General features: G+C 41.6%; 1 non-coding gene across 1 annotated transcript; it reads left to right on the top strand.

The window, feature by feature from the left end:
• Positions 1–2,649: 2,649 nt before the first annotated feature.
• Positions 2,650–2,758, top strand: LOC141635464 (small nucleolar RNA R71). The gene has a single exon (XR_012540153.1). It is a non-coding gene; the product is annotated as a small nucleolar RNA R71 (small nucleolar RNA).
• Positions 2,759–14,308: the final 11,550 nt, after the last annotated feature.

Raw genomic sequence — 14,308 nt, 5'->3', positions numbered from 1 at the left:
GTTAGCTAAACAACGATCAAAGTCATTACCATAAACTGAGAAATCATCCATAAATACCTCCATAATATTCTCTATATAATCAGAAAAAATCCCCATCATGCACCTCTGAAAGGTAGCTGGGGCGTTACACAATCCGAAAGGCATTCTGCGGTACCCAAAAACACCCTGTGGACAGGTAAAAGTGGTCTTACTCTGATCTTCCGGATGGATGGGATCTGAAAGAACCCTGAATATCCGTCTAGAAAACAGAAAAATTTGTTAGAAGCAAGTCTTTCAGTCATTTGGTCAACAAAAGGGAGGGGGAAGTGGTCTTTCTTGGTGGCGGCATTCAACTGTCTATAATCAATGGACATCCGCCACCCTGTCACAACTCGTGTTGGTATTAATTCATTTTTCTCATTTTTAACCACGGTAGTCCCTCCTTTATTTGGAACTACCTGAACTGGGCTAACCCACTTGGAGTTGCCAACTGTATAAATAATACCTACATCGAGTAGTTTCTTCACCTCAGCCATAACAACTTCCTGCATCTTCGGGTTCAAGTTGCGTTGACCCTGTTTGTAAGGCTTGTGGCCTTCCTCCAGCTCTATCATGTGTATACAAATATCAGGGCTGATGCCCTTAATATCATCCAAAAAGTAACCTAAAGCCTTCCTGTTTTTCTTAAGCACACACATCAAAGCAGAAAGCTGGTCATCATTAAGCTTAGCACTAACAATAGCTGGGTACTGCTCCGTATCATCTAGAAAAACATACTTAAGATTAGGAGGAAGTGGCTTACGCTCTGCCACCTTTACCTCTACTCCATAGACAGAATCAGCTTCAATGGTATAGCAGGTGTTTACCAAATTCTCGTTGGCCAGGCTTAAGAGCATCTCATCTTCTTCCTCTGTGAGCTCGTAGCTTTCCATTGAGGCTATCAAAGCATCCGGCTCCTCAGCATTCTCCGCTGTACTACCTGCACACTCATCTAAACGGGTTAGATCAGCTAAGGGATCCTTGGCTAAGGATTCCCTCCAGTTATAATTAACAGCCCTGTCAACAATATCAATGGAATAACATGTATCATCATCAGTAGGTTCAGTCATCTTACGAGTAAGACTGAACTCAATGGTGTCATCCCCTACTGCTAAGGTTATGATTCTGCGTTTGACATCTATTACAGCTCCAGCTGTATGTAAAAATGGTCTACCTAAAATAATAGGTATCTTACTGTCCTCTGCAATGTCCAAAACAACGAAATCGACAGGAATAAAAAACTTACCCACTCGAACGGGTACATCCTCTAAGACTCCTAAAGGTCTCTGAGTCGATCTATTTGCCATCTGAAGGGCAATATCGGTCACCTTAAGTCTACCAATATTTAGCCTTTCGCAAATATAATATGTTATGACACTGACACTGGCCCCTAAATCGCAAAGGCCGTTTCCAATTTCGTGGTTACCTATAGTGCAGGGAATTGAAAAACTACCCGGGTCCTTTAATTTAGGTGGTATATTAATTTGCGAAAGAGCATTGCATTCTTCCACAAAAGCAACATTACCGTCATCATGAAAATTTCTCTTACGATTCAAAATTTCTTTCATAAATTTAGCGTAAGAGGGTACCTGGGTAATTAGGTCAGTGAAAGGAATTGTTACCTCGAGATTCTTGACCATTTCCAAAAACTTACCAAACTTGCGCTCTAGCTTAGTATTCTTTAAATGCTCTGGATACGGGACTGCAACACTGGCCGTAGGATCAGCAACATTCGGCTTCCGTAAGTTTAAAACTTCCGTCAAATCGTTAATAAGTATAGAATCATGCTGATTAGTTGACATATTTGCGTCCTGCACTGGAGACCCAGTCGATCGACCATTGGTCTCGGTCGATCGACCAATCTGGCTGGGCATGAACAGTTTCTGGTCGGAAACTGCTTCGTCAAAAACTTCAGTCGATCGACTGACATTGGTAGTCGATCGACCGCATGTGCTGTGCTCAATTAGTTTCTGGTCAGAACATTTTTCATCAGGTATTCCGGTCGATCGACTGTTGGTGTTGGTCGATCGACCACTGGTACTAGCAATAGAGTTCGTTTTCGCACCAGAAATTAAACTCGTCTTTTCATCATTTCCCGAGTCTCCTCTTGGCTTATCAGGACCATCATAAGAAAGGCCACTTCGGAGATTAATGGCAGTAATGGTTTCAATTGGTACTTCACATTTGCTTGAAGAATTGGCGACTTGCCTAGCCTCTAAATTCTCCAACTGCTTGACAAAATTCTTTGCAGATTCAACCCCGGCTTCTTCTATTTTCGTGACTTGGACCAAAAGAGTTCGGACTAGGTCTCTCAATTCCGCGGTCTCATCTTAATTATGGACATGAATTTCAAATCTTTCCTTGGAAGCTTCAGAGGTCTCGAGCTTCTCGAGACGGGCAGTAATAGAAGTTATTAGTGTCACAACGGCACTCATTTCATCACTTTGCTTTCGCGACTTTCCACGCGAACTTCCAAACTCGGCTCTATGGACTGCCATCTCCTCAATAGTGTTCCAACCTTTATTCTGACCGGTATTATTTTGGAACCTATCATTCGCAGCTGCGTCTAGGATAACCTTGTAGTCATCATATAAAGCATTATAGAATAAGTTGCAAAGGTACCACTGCTGGAAACCGTGGTGAGGGACAACCCTAACCAAACTCTTGAAACGTCCCCATGCTTCACAAAATTCCTCATCAGGTCCTTGCTGGAAATTTGTAATTTTACTTCTCAAGGTATCTGTCTTTGCAAGTGGGAAGTATTTTTTGTCGAAAGCTAATGCTAGAGATGTCCAATCTGTGACTCCAGCTGCTACCCTATCAAGGTAGCGGTACCAATCTCGCGTCGAATCCTTCAAGGTGTATAAGAACATTATCCCCTTTACTTCATCCTGGGTCACCCCGGCCGATACAGGTATGGAACAGCAGTAGTCTGTGAAAATTTCCATATGCTTCAAAGGATCCTCGTCCGGTAGACCAGCAAACTAATTTCGCTCCACTAAATCAATATAAGAGGAACGAAATTCGAATTTACCAGTAGTAGGGGTGGGTAAAACGTATCCCTTTGGAACATGCTGCACTTGTGGCTGAAGATTGTCATATATTGTAGTCATGTTCGCAAAACTGAGAGTACTCAAGTGTTTCTCTCAAAAACCTGTCTTCTAACTGTGCAAAAGCAAAACTAGAAGCAAGAGTAAGCAACAGCCTCAAGGAACAAAAGTTCCTTGAGACAATAAAAATAAACTAAAAGTAAAGCAAACAGAACTACACCGTCTCCCCGGCAACGGCGCCAAAATTTGATACCGTCGTTTTGTATCAAAATTAAATTTATAACTCCGAACTAAAACTGTAGACAGTGATAGCAAGGGTCGAACCACAGAGAGACAAGATCAATTCTATTTGCTAATTTTTAATCTATTGAAGTAACAATTTAAACAGGGGTTTTGAATTGGTTTGATTCTAAAGACTAATTGACAAAATAAAGAGTTTCTCAAATAAGATAAAGAGAGATTAGGAACTTTGGTTCACCATGGCTAAGGTCAGGTCAAAAGAGATAGCTGAGGTCTTGTAACGGTCTCAGGGAATAAGAGCAAGCCTTTCGATCAATGCTCAAATTTAACCTTACGATCTTTTAATTCCCTAGAATTTCTCAAGCTTTCGCTCAAAGGAAATTCCAAAACTAAAGAAAACTTAACCTACTAATCTTTCAATCTAGCAAGATGGGTTTATCAAAAGGAAACAAGATCGATACGGAAGAAATCATACTAATAAATCGACCTAATTTATGCCATGGCTCACCTCGTTCCCAATCAAGAAGATTAGCTATGCATGATTAAAACTAAAACAATTGCAAAATTAAAGACATACAATGAAATTGACACGGTTGAAATTGAACTTAAGACAAAAGATTAAAACTGAATTGCTTAAATAAAAACTAGTAACAACAAGAAATAAAGAAGAAGGAAATTGTCATAAAGCTTACTAATCGATTGATGAACAAAGTAATTGAAAAGTGGAATCCGTCGCCTCCCAAAACTAGATCTAAACTTCAGTTTCTTCAATAATGAAAAGCATAACCTAAAATTATTTCTGCGTTCTACTGATAAACGATGCCAAAAAGTTAATTACAATTGGGCTTTTGAAAGTCTAACACAAAAAATCAATCTCAGCCTCGTGGCCTGGTCGATAGACTAAGGGGCATGGTTGATCGACCAGCCAGTGCAGAGCAGTAACTCCTTCTGAACGTCCACAGTCGGTCGACTGAAGAGGTTGGTCGATCGACCAACTGAGCTGTGCAGTAACTCCTTCTTTCTTCAAATCAGCCACTTCACTCCAATGCACGCATCCCAAGGTGAGTGAGTCCGAACTCCCTTCTTCCAAGCTTCCCTGAAGTTGCCTCCGGAGGACGATTGAGGCTTGATTTAGCTCACTTCCATTCATTCCTACAATAAATCATAGAAATTGCAAAGTAAACCGTTTCGGGAGAAATAGTAGCTTTAAGCTAACGAATACGTATGGAAATACGTGCCAAAACTGCAAATAAAGTGTATAAAATATGCACGTATCACAAATATCGGGACTAATCCCCTTGATGTCATCCAAAAATAACCCATAGCTTTCCTGTTTTTCTTAAGCACAGCTAACAAAGCAGTCAGCTGATCATCATCAAGCTTAGCACTAACAATAACTGGATATTGCTCGTTATCGTCTAAGAAGGCATATTTTAGATGAGAAGGAAGAGGCTTACGCTCGGGTAACTTTACCTCTATGGAGCAAAGGGTACTGATCATCTGTTCCACTTTCTCTCCCTCAGTGTCGATGAGTTCACGCTCATCTAAAGCAGCTTCAAGCAAATCCAACATAGCGTCATTGTTATCTGGGTTCTCTGCACAGTCATTCAAAAGCATTAGAGCTTCTAGTGGATCCTTTATAAAAGAACCGACCAGAAGTCATAGACATACTCGTCAACAATATCAACAGAATAACATGTATCCTCTATCATTGGACGAGCCAAAGTACTAGGTAGACTGAAAGTAATCGCGTCATTCCCCACTGCAAGAGTCAAATGCCCTTGTTTGACATCAATAATGGCCCCAGCTGTACATAATAATGGTCTTCCTAGTATAATTGGGGTCCGGGTATCCTCAGCTATGTCTAAAACAATAAAATCTACTGGTATAAAGAACTTGCCTATTTTTACAGGCACCTCCTCTAAGATACCCAAGGGTCGTCTTACAGATCTATCAGCCATCTGTAATGTAATATTAGTCATTTTAAGGTGACCCATTTTCAACTTATTGCAGACAGACAGAGGCATGACACTGACACTGGCTCCTAAATCACAAAGAGCCTTATCTATTATTTCATTGCCTATAATAAAAGTAATAGAGAAACTACCCAGGTCTTTCATTTTAGGTGGAGCCTTATTTAAAAGTAAATTACTAGACTCTTCCATGAAAGCAACAGTCTCAAATTCACTTAGCTCTCTCTTACGCGTCACAATATCTTTCATAAATTTAGCGTAAGTAGGTACCTGGGTAATAAGTTCGGTAAAAGGGACAGTTACCTGGAGGTTCTTGACAACGTCCACAAACTTACCATACTGTCGCTCAACATTGGCGTCCTTCAGACGTCCTGGATAGGGTACTCTGGTAGCAATGAGTGGACCCGCGACTTTCTCTTTACCTTTATCAGCATGTGATGTGTTCGCAGCAGGGGAAGATGACATGGTAGCGGAATTAGATGTTAAAATTTAGGCTCCGCTGGTTCTGGCACTCAATCGAGTAGTTTCTTCACTCGATCGAGTGGTTTTATCTTGTGAATTACTCGATCGAGGCATTTGAACCTCTCGATCGAGTTCTTGAATTTCAGGTTCTCTCGATCGAGTTACAGGATCACTCGATCGAGTAACTTCTTCTGCCAAAGTGTTCGATCGAGAGGAATAAGCTGCTCGATCGAAATATGTTAATTCGTTATCTCTCGATCGAGTGGGAATTGTACTCGATCGAGCATTGGGAGGAGCTAATTCACTCGATCGAAGGGAGATTTCATTCGATCGAGTACCAGGACAGTATTCAGCAGTGATATCGTCCGTAAGCTCTTCCAACTCGTTATCCGGGGCATCTTCAGCTGTCACAACCCCGTCTTCTGGCATTTTTCGCCCATCATAAGCAAGGCCACTTTAGAGATTAATGGCATTGACTGGGTCACACGTGGGTGGATGATTAACTTGGTGTTGCGCGAGTGTTAGTTGCGCAACTTGCTCTCTTAACTCCACAATAGCGGTATTATCCTTGTTGTATTTCTCCCCAAGCTGTTGCGTTGAGTTCAAAACCAAGGATTTCAGTTCGGCTAACTCCCCATTTGTAGAAGAGGAATCCAATTGGGGCGTTGGTGTAGAAGGAGTAGAAGCACTCGTTGAGGTCAAGTCTTCATATAATTTGGAAAAAGGAACTCCTTGCTTGAATTTTTGATAAGCAAGGACACTCACTACATTTGCCATACAACCAATAAGTTCATGCCCCTCCATGCCGCATCTACCACATATTATTTCGTGCTCAGTAATAGCACAAACTTGTGCATGCTCATCCATAGTCTCTATAATCTTTGGACTACCTAGACTTCCGCTAGGACTCTCCACTTCAGCTACTACCGATTCGTTTACATTCTTACCTCCTCGGGGATTTCCATACTCGGCAACATGGATGGCCATCTCCTCAATAAGATGCCAGCCTTGACTATCCTCTATGTTCTTCTAAAATCTCCCTTTGGCTGCATTATCAACAACAGCCCTATGGTCCGAATACAACCCATTGTAGAATTGGGTACATAAGAACCAGGGCTTCAAACCATGATGAGGCATAGAACGGAGGAGCTTCTTGAACCTAGTCCAAGCCCCGTTCAAGTCTTCAGTAGGTAGTTGCTCAAATGCAGTAATTTGAGCTCTCAACGCATTAGTGCGCTGTGGTGGAAAATATCGCCTGTAAAAGGCCAAGGCAAGAGAATTCCAGTCGGTTACACCGGCAGTTTCCCTGCCTAAATCTCTCAACCATTCTCGGGCATCATCAGTTAAAGAGAAGGTAAAAGGACTCCCTTCACTCTGTCTTGTGTCTCCTTAGCAGCAAGAGGAATGGTGGAACAGTATTCTGTAAATAATTCTATATGCTTCCACGGATCTTCTCCAGGTACCCCCTTGAAGAGATTTCTCTCGACCAGTTGTATGTAAGATGGGTGGATTCCAAAGGTTCCCGAGTCAGCAGTGGGTAGTACGAAACCTTTAGGAAGGGAGTCCACCGTCGGCTCTGAATGACTGGCTATGTTCGGCATCCTAGCAGATAGAATTTACAGTGAAGCAGGTACGACAATGTTCTCTTCTAGAACAGATATCCTGCAAAACTAATCAAGAACTTGCAAAAATATGAGATCAGTCTCAAGGAATAAATTCCTTGAGACGAGAGACAAACTTAATAAAAGCAACAAATTACGCCACCTCCCCTGCAACGGCGCCAAAATTCGATACCGTCGTCAGGTACCAAAAATAAATACCTAAGTACTACTAACATAAGCTAGCAGTAAGTAGGGTCGATCTCCACAGGGAGATGGGAAAATGTCAGCTTAATCAAGTCCGTCTAGGTAACAGCTCAGGGGGATTTTAATTGTTTGTTCTAATCAAATGACATTAAGAGAGAGATGAAAGGCAAAGGAATAAGGATTAAGCAAATAGAGAAAAAATAGCTAAGACAGTCGGTTCACCATGATTATTCAGTCGAGCAATCGTGGTCTCAGGTCAATGCAAGTATGGTTTACGGAGTAGTGAATATCTCCTTCCGGTCTCAATTCGCCCTAAAGCACAAATAGCTTAGCTTTTATCCTCACTACGTGCCCTAATGTTCGCTACAAGTCTCACCCTTTCCAATCTTCCGATCTAGGTCAAGGTTTACTGCGATTTAATGACTAATTGCGTCGACTCAATCAGATAGAAACAATTGAATATAGCGATTAACAACCTGAATCAAACTAGCATTAAAACTAATACTTCAAATTACAATTCCTTAATAATCATGGTTCCCCTATGTCCTAGCAAAGAGAATTAGCTATGCATTATTATTAAATGAACAATAATCATACACAAGCAAGAGAAATTAAACATATAACAATGCATCGAAGATATTGAATAAAAGCAATTGTAAATAAAGGAAGAGAAGAAATTAAGAGGAACAAAGAGATTAAGATTAAGAAATAAAGGAGAGTATTGATACCGATTACAAGATTCAAATCCAAGCAATAGTTCCAAAAGTAAGAGTAAAGAGTATGAGAGAGTCGAGAGGAAGAGAGAGTATCTTAGTCTAAGAGATGATGAAGAAGTCGTCACAACACGTCCTACTTAACCTAATTAAATCCTAATTACAAAGCCCAACACGGAATAAGGCAAAAACACGATTACAGGATGAAACCTCTCGATCGAGTGGAATTAAACCACTCGATCGAGGATATGATCAGCAATTCCTCTCGATCAAATAGAAAAACCGTTCGATCGAGAACTTCTTATATCACCCTTCTCGATCGAGTATGAGAACAACTCGATCGAGTGAATCTTCAAAGGATAAAGCATTCGATCAACTGAAAAGTGATCGATCGAGCTATATTAGCACGTAAGACACCTTGACACCTTCCGAAATCAGCTCATGCGTCTTTTAAGTGATAGATTCCAAACTCCAATTCCTTATTCTACATAAATGCATGCAAGTGAGACAAGTTTAGGCTCGATTTTTCTTCTTTCTGGTCCGTACCTGCAATTTACACAAGACAAACCAAAGTAGTATTCGGGGGTATTTGTAGCTAGACGCTATATAAATAGTACAGAAATACGTGTAAAAATAAAGTAAAAACCCTATATAAAATACACGCATCAGTGGGGATTGGCTGCGGTCCCCCACTTGCGGTGAGGATTATCTGTTGCGATGGGTAATCTGGCAGGGCTACACACTTTAGTGTGTAGTCAGTTACTATGTGAGATCGGGAGTTGGAGGTGGATGATGATCAGCAGTTTGCCTTTTGTACTTGTCTTATTTTGATTATACAGTAACTGATCTCGTTGTTGTTTTGTAAAATCTGTGGTGATCCATTCGGGGATGGTGAGCAGATTGTGACAGGTGATGATGTTCACTAGCCATGGGGCGGCCATCGTGGGGAGTTATCACTCGAGTCTAGCTTCCGCTGTCAAGAGATTTAGCATTCAGTTTTAGTTGTTGAACTTTCGTAGTAGTACTTTGGTTTTGGATTTGGTTCATGTAAACTTTAATCATTTATACTTTAGTAATTGTGTTTTGGATTGGTAACTTTGATATACTAACCTCGGGCAATCGAGATGGTGATGGTCTCTCATGCTTGGGTGGTCCTGGTAAGGCACCTTGGTATGTGGGGGTGTCACAAAGTGGTATCAGAGCGACGATTCTGGAACCTAAAACCAATGAACCTAATGAACATAGGGAGTCTAAATAAAATGAACCCGGGGAGAAGTGTGCATTCGGGGTAACCTCCGGAAAACTCCTGGGACACATCGTCAGCAAAAGAGGCATCGAGATTGATCCTACCAAAATCAAAACTCTTCAACAAATGCCCCAGCCTAAGAACGAGAAGGAGATTCGAGGATTTCTCAGTCAAGTCTAATACATCAGCCGCTTCATAGCCAAGCTCACTATGATTTGTGAACCAATCTTCAAGAAGCTTCGCGCCTCCTATCACACCGCTTGGGACGACGATTGTCAAAAGGCCTTCGACAGGATAAAAGAAATCCTATCCAAACCTCTTGTCCTCATGCCACCTCAACAAGGAATTCCCTTATCCCTATACCTGACTCTCACCGATACAGCCATGGGAGCAATGCTAGCACAAACAGTCGACGACGAAGAACGAACCATCTACTACATTAGCAAACAGTTCATCGAATACGAGACAAGGTACACCTAACTGAAACGATATGCCTTGCCCTGGTCAGGTCAACAAAGAAGCTGCAACACTACATGCTCAGCTACACGGTTCACATCTACTCCAAGATGGACCCAGTCAAATACATCTTCGAAAAACCTGTACTAAACGAAAGGCTGTCTAGATGGACACTCATGCTATCTGAATTTGATCTCAAATTCGTACCCCTCAAGGTCATCAAGGGAAGGGCAGTCGCTGATTTTCTAGCAGAAAATCCCGTCAACGAGGATCCAACGACCGACACATGGTCACTTCCCGAAGAAGACATCATTTGTACCGACACCGATGCATGTGACCTATACTTCGATGGTGCATCAAACCTGAGAGGCTTTGGGTAGGAATCCTTCTAATATCACAAGAAGGGGAACATGTTCCGATCTCAGTCAAGCTGGACTTCGCCATTACCAACAATGCCGCCGAATACAAAGCATGCCTCATCGGCCTACAAGCAGCCATAACACTTGGCATCAAGAAGTTGAGGATCGACGGCGATTCCTCACTCATCATCAATCAGGTGTCCGGATCATGGAAAATCCGAAGCGACAACTTAGCACCCTACCGAGCAAAAATCAATCAAGAGGCCGAATTCTTCGACCAAGTCGACTACTTCCACTAGCCACGGGAGGAAAATAAATTTGCTGATGCCCTAGCAAAACTTATCGCGCTCGTCAACATACCTGACAACATGACATCGATGCCTCTATGTGTCGAGAGAATGAGTGAACCAGCTCACATCTGCGCCATCAACAACGACGAGGAAAACCATGTCGAACCTTGGTACCAAGCCATCCTCAACTACAAAACCAAAAACAAATTCCCTCCCAACTCTGATACCAGAGGACAAAGAGCCATCCGTTTACTTGCATCACAAATCGTGATAAACCAAGAACAACTATACAAAAGAGCACCCAAGGGATTCTTCCCCTTTGCATCGATCACCACAAAGCCAAAAAAAGTCATGGAAGAGGTCCACCATGGATAATGCGGCCCTCACATGAGCGCAATGATGCTAGCCCGAAAAATCATTCGTTTAGGCTATTACTGGACCACCATGTAAGCCGATTGCAGAAACTACGTCAAACATTGCCACAATTGCCAAATCTTCTCTAACACATAACATATACGACCTTCCATTTTATACATCATGACATCACCGCGGCCTTTCTCGACATGGGGCATCGACATCATCGGGAAAGTCAATCTGATAGGCACCAAAGGGCATTTCTTCGTCCTCGTCGCCATCCACTACTTCACCAAATGGGTGGAAGCACAGTTCATCCAGGACAACATCATTTGTAGATATGGGTAACCTCATGAAATCATCAGCAACCAAGGCTCCTACTTCCGGGCCGAAATACAAGCCTTGCTGGACAAATACAAAATCAAGCGGCATCGATCATCTCCCTATCGTCCCCAAACCAAAAGGAGCGGTAGAGGCAGCAAACAAAACTCTCGTCACCATCATCAAGAAGATGTAATATTATTACCGCGATTGGCCAAGCAAACTTCCATTCTCACTCTGGAGATATCCAACCTCCATTCGAACACCTATAGGAGCCACACTCTTCTACATAGCATCCGATATGGAGGCGGTTCAACCAGTAGAGTTGGAGGTCCCATCTCTACGCATCCTACTGGAAAGTCAAGTTCCTGAAGTGGAATAGACCTGTCGAAGGTTCGAACAACTCACACTTCTAGACGAACGGCGACTCAACGCCTTACACAACGTCCAGTTATACCAACGACGTATATAACGGGCATTCAACTAAAAGCTCAAACCCAGGAACATCAAAGAAGGCGACTTGGTTCTCAAGTCAGTTCAAGCACCATTACCCGTCGATCCGAGGGGGAAATTCAAACCTAATTGGGCCGGACCATACCTGGTCAAGAAAATACTTTTGGGCGCAGTGAGACTGAGTGACCTAGAGAGGGAGGATTTTACAAACCCGAACAACCTAAACCAACTCAAGAGATACTATCCTTGAACCCTAGTAACCACAAACCTTTCCCTAGTTTCACAACTAGTGACCACAATATCCCTTTCAAGTCAAGTTCCTCAACGCGTTCTGATTTAAAATTGCTTGTTTTACAGAGTCTAAGTTGTGGCACCTTGCCATGCTTCAAACGACCTTTGATCTGTCAAAGGCAACATCCATTTGCACTCAAACCAAACACCTAAACTACGAGCATGGTTTGATTTCACTTCTTCAGGTGGATACGTAGGCAGTCCTTTCTTACACCAGAAGGATACAACCACAACACCCAAACAAAATTAACAAAACTTTTTGAGGACATGGGCAACACCGCGGCGCGCGCGGAAGGGCTTGAATAAAAGCGTGCATTTGTGGAGTCGCCACCAATTTTTATGGGAAATTGGAACCGTTCGAATACCTCGTGCCATGTCAAGACACAAAGTAGTGACATGAACTCTAAGAACTCGTTACCCTTAGTATTCTATGTCTAGAATGACTCTCGTGGATGCCAATGAACACGGATGTTCACAGAGATCTTGAGTAAGAGATGATGGTACGTATTAGGAAGTCCTTTTACTGAACACCTAATCCTGCCCGCCACGATAGCGGCCTCTACTAATGATTAGGGAAATCGTTCATATTTGATATGTGGTCGATTATATGCATGCAACGCAACATCTCCAGATTAATCCTCACATGTGAGATTAAACTATGTCGGTGAACATGTATTTTAGCAAACGATTAAGGTCAAAGCTGAGAGTTAAAGATTACATATGAAAGAGAAGTAAAATAAATTATACAAGAGTGATAAACAAACTGTAAATAAATTACAATAATTAAAATTACAATGATTACAATGGTTTAATTGATTTACGTCAAAAATACACTTGAAACGGATTTCGAAGATGAAAATAAATAAAAGAATTAAAAGGGTTAGAAATTAAAGTAATAAAATAGGTCGGATTAGGGGAGATATTATGGTTATAAGTTAATTAAACACGTAATTAGAAGCTACGTCTAGGCGAGAACGAGTTCAGGACAGAAATCACCTCAGAACAGGCGCAGCATCAGCTGCGTCCCTTGGAAGAGGCGCAGCTCCTCCTGCGTTTGTCCTTGAGTTGAGCTCTGTCTGTGAAGTCAGAACCTCAGTCCGTTAATGTTTATTGGTAATTTTAAGATCGATTATTTATTGGGAACTCGAGTAAAAGTGGTTTAGCAGGTTATATACATCTGGAACCGTCGTGAAAGCGATAAAAACGGATTAAAACGAATTAAAACAAGTTAGATTTATTTACAGTGTCGGAATTAATTTAATTATTACACTTGGATTTATGACGGTTGGAAAATGGAACAGGACGGAATATGAAAAGGTATCTACAAAGTACGAATCCCAGAAACTTGATATGGACAAATCGAGTTCCTAAAATCTAGGTTTGGTATAGTGACGAAAACCCGCAAACATCGAATTATAAGGGATTTAAGTCTAAATAAAGCATTAAGATTAAAGGAGAATTATTAAAAGATGCTTACGTACTAAAGGACGATAGAAAACAAGAAAATAAGACGAAAAGGACAAAACAATGGAAACTCGAGGAAGAAGAAGAGCAGGAGCAGCAAGCGAATAGGCGCAGCATATGCTGCGATTCTTCGAAGAGACGCAGCTGCTGCTGCGTTTCTTCTTGACGTCTGATCTCCTATTTTTTTTATAAAAAACGGTTTTGAAAGATGGTTTTAGAATTGGTTTTGAATGTACTTTTGACGTAAACCTTACATTAATTGGTACAAAAATAAAAACATAAAATAAAAGTGGGATTTACACCCTTAGACTTACATGTTTGATGAAACGAGATTAATTAAGTTAACTTTAGTGATTGCTCGACTCGAATGTATGTATAAAGTGCCCTCGTTAGAGGATTTTGAATTAATTGATTGATTGATGTGTAGTGGTCAAATTGGTCGGTCATGCAACGTGAATGGTACTCAGAATGATCTGAGCTTACGTGGTCGACTGATCAAGCATGTCGCCGTCGAAAGCTTAGAGCAAGGTCTAGAATGCAAAGAGAGAAGAGAAGGACGGACACTCGCGTGAAAAATATCGACACCATAGGTCTCTATTTATACCAAAAAATGTGGAATAGTTTAGGAATGACACAAAATTTGGAAAGAAATCACGGAAATATTCCGTAAACAACCAAACATGGCTGGGGAATAGGCACAGTAGCTGCTGAGGTCCTTCCAAGAGGCGCAGCATCTGCTGCGTCATTTCCCCAGAGGTTTCCTACTCCGGAAGAAAGATTTCCGCGTTTCTGTTATGGAATTGCAGTAGATCT

This window comes from Silene latifolia, chromosome Y (genome assembly GCF_048544455.1).
Source record: "Silene latifolia isolate original U9 population chromosome Y, ASM4854445v1, whole genome shotgun sequence".
In the NCBI taxonomy this organism is placed as follows: domain Eukaryota; kingdom Viridiplantae; phylum Streptophyta; class Magnoliopsida; order Caryophyllales; family Caryophyllaceae; genus Silene; species Silene latifolia.
This window is presented reverse-complemented; position numbering and strand designations above follow the sequence as displayed.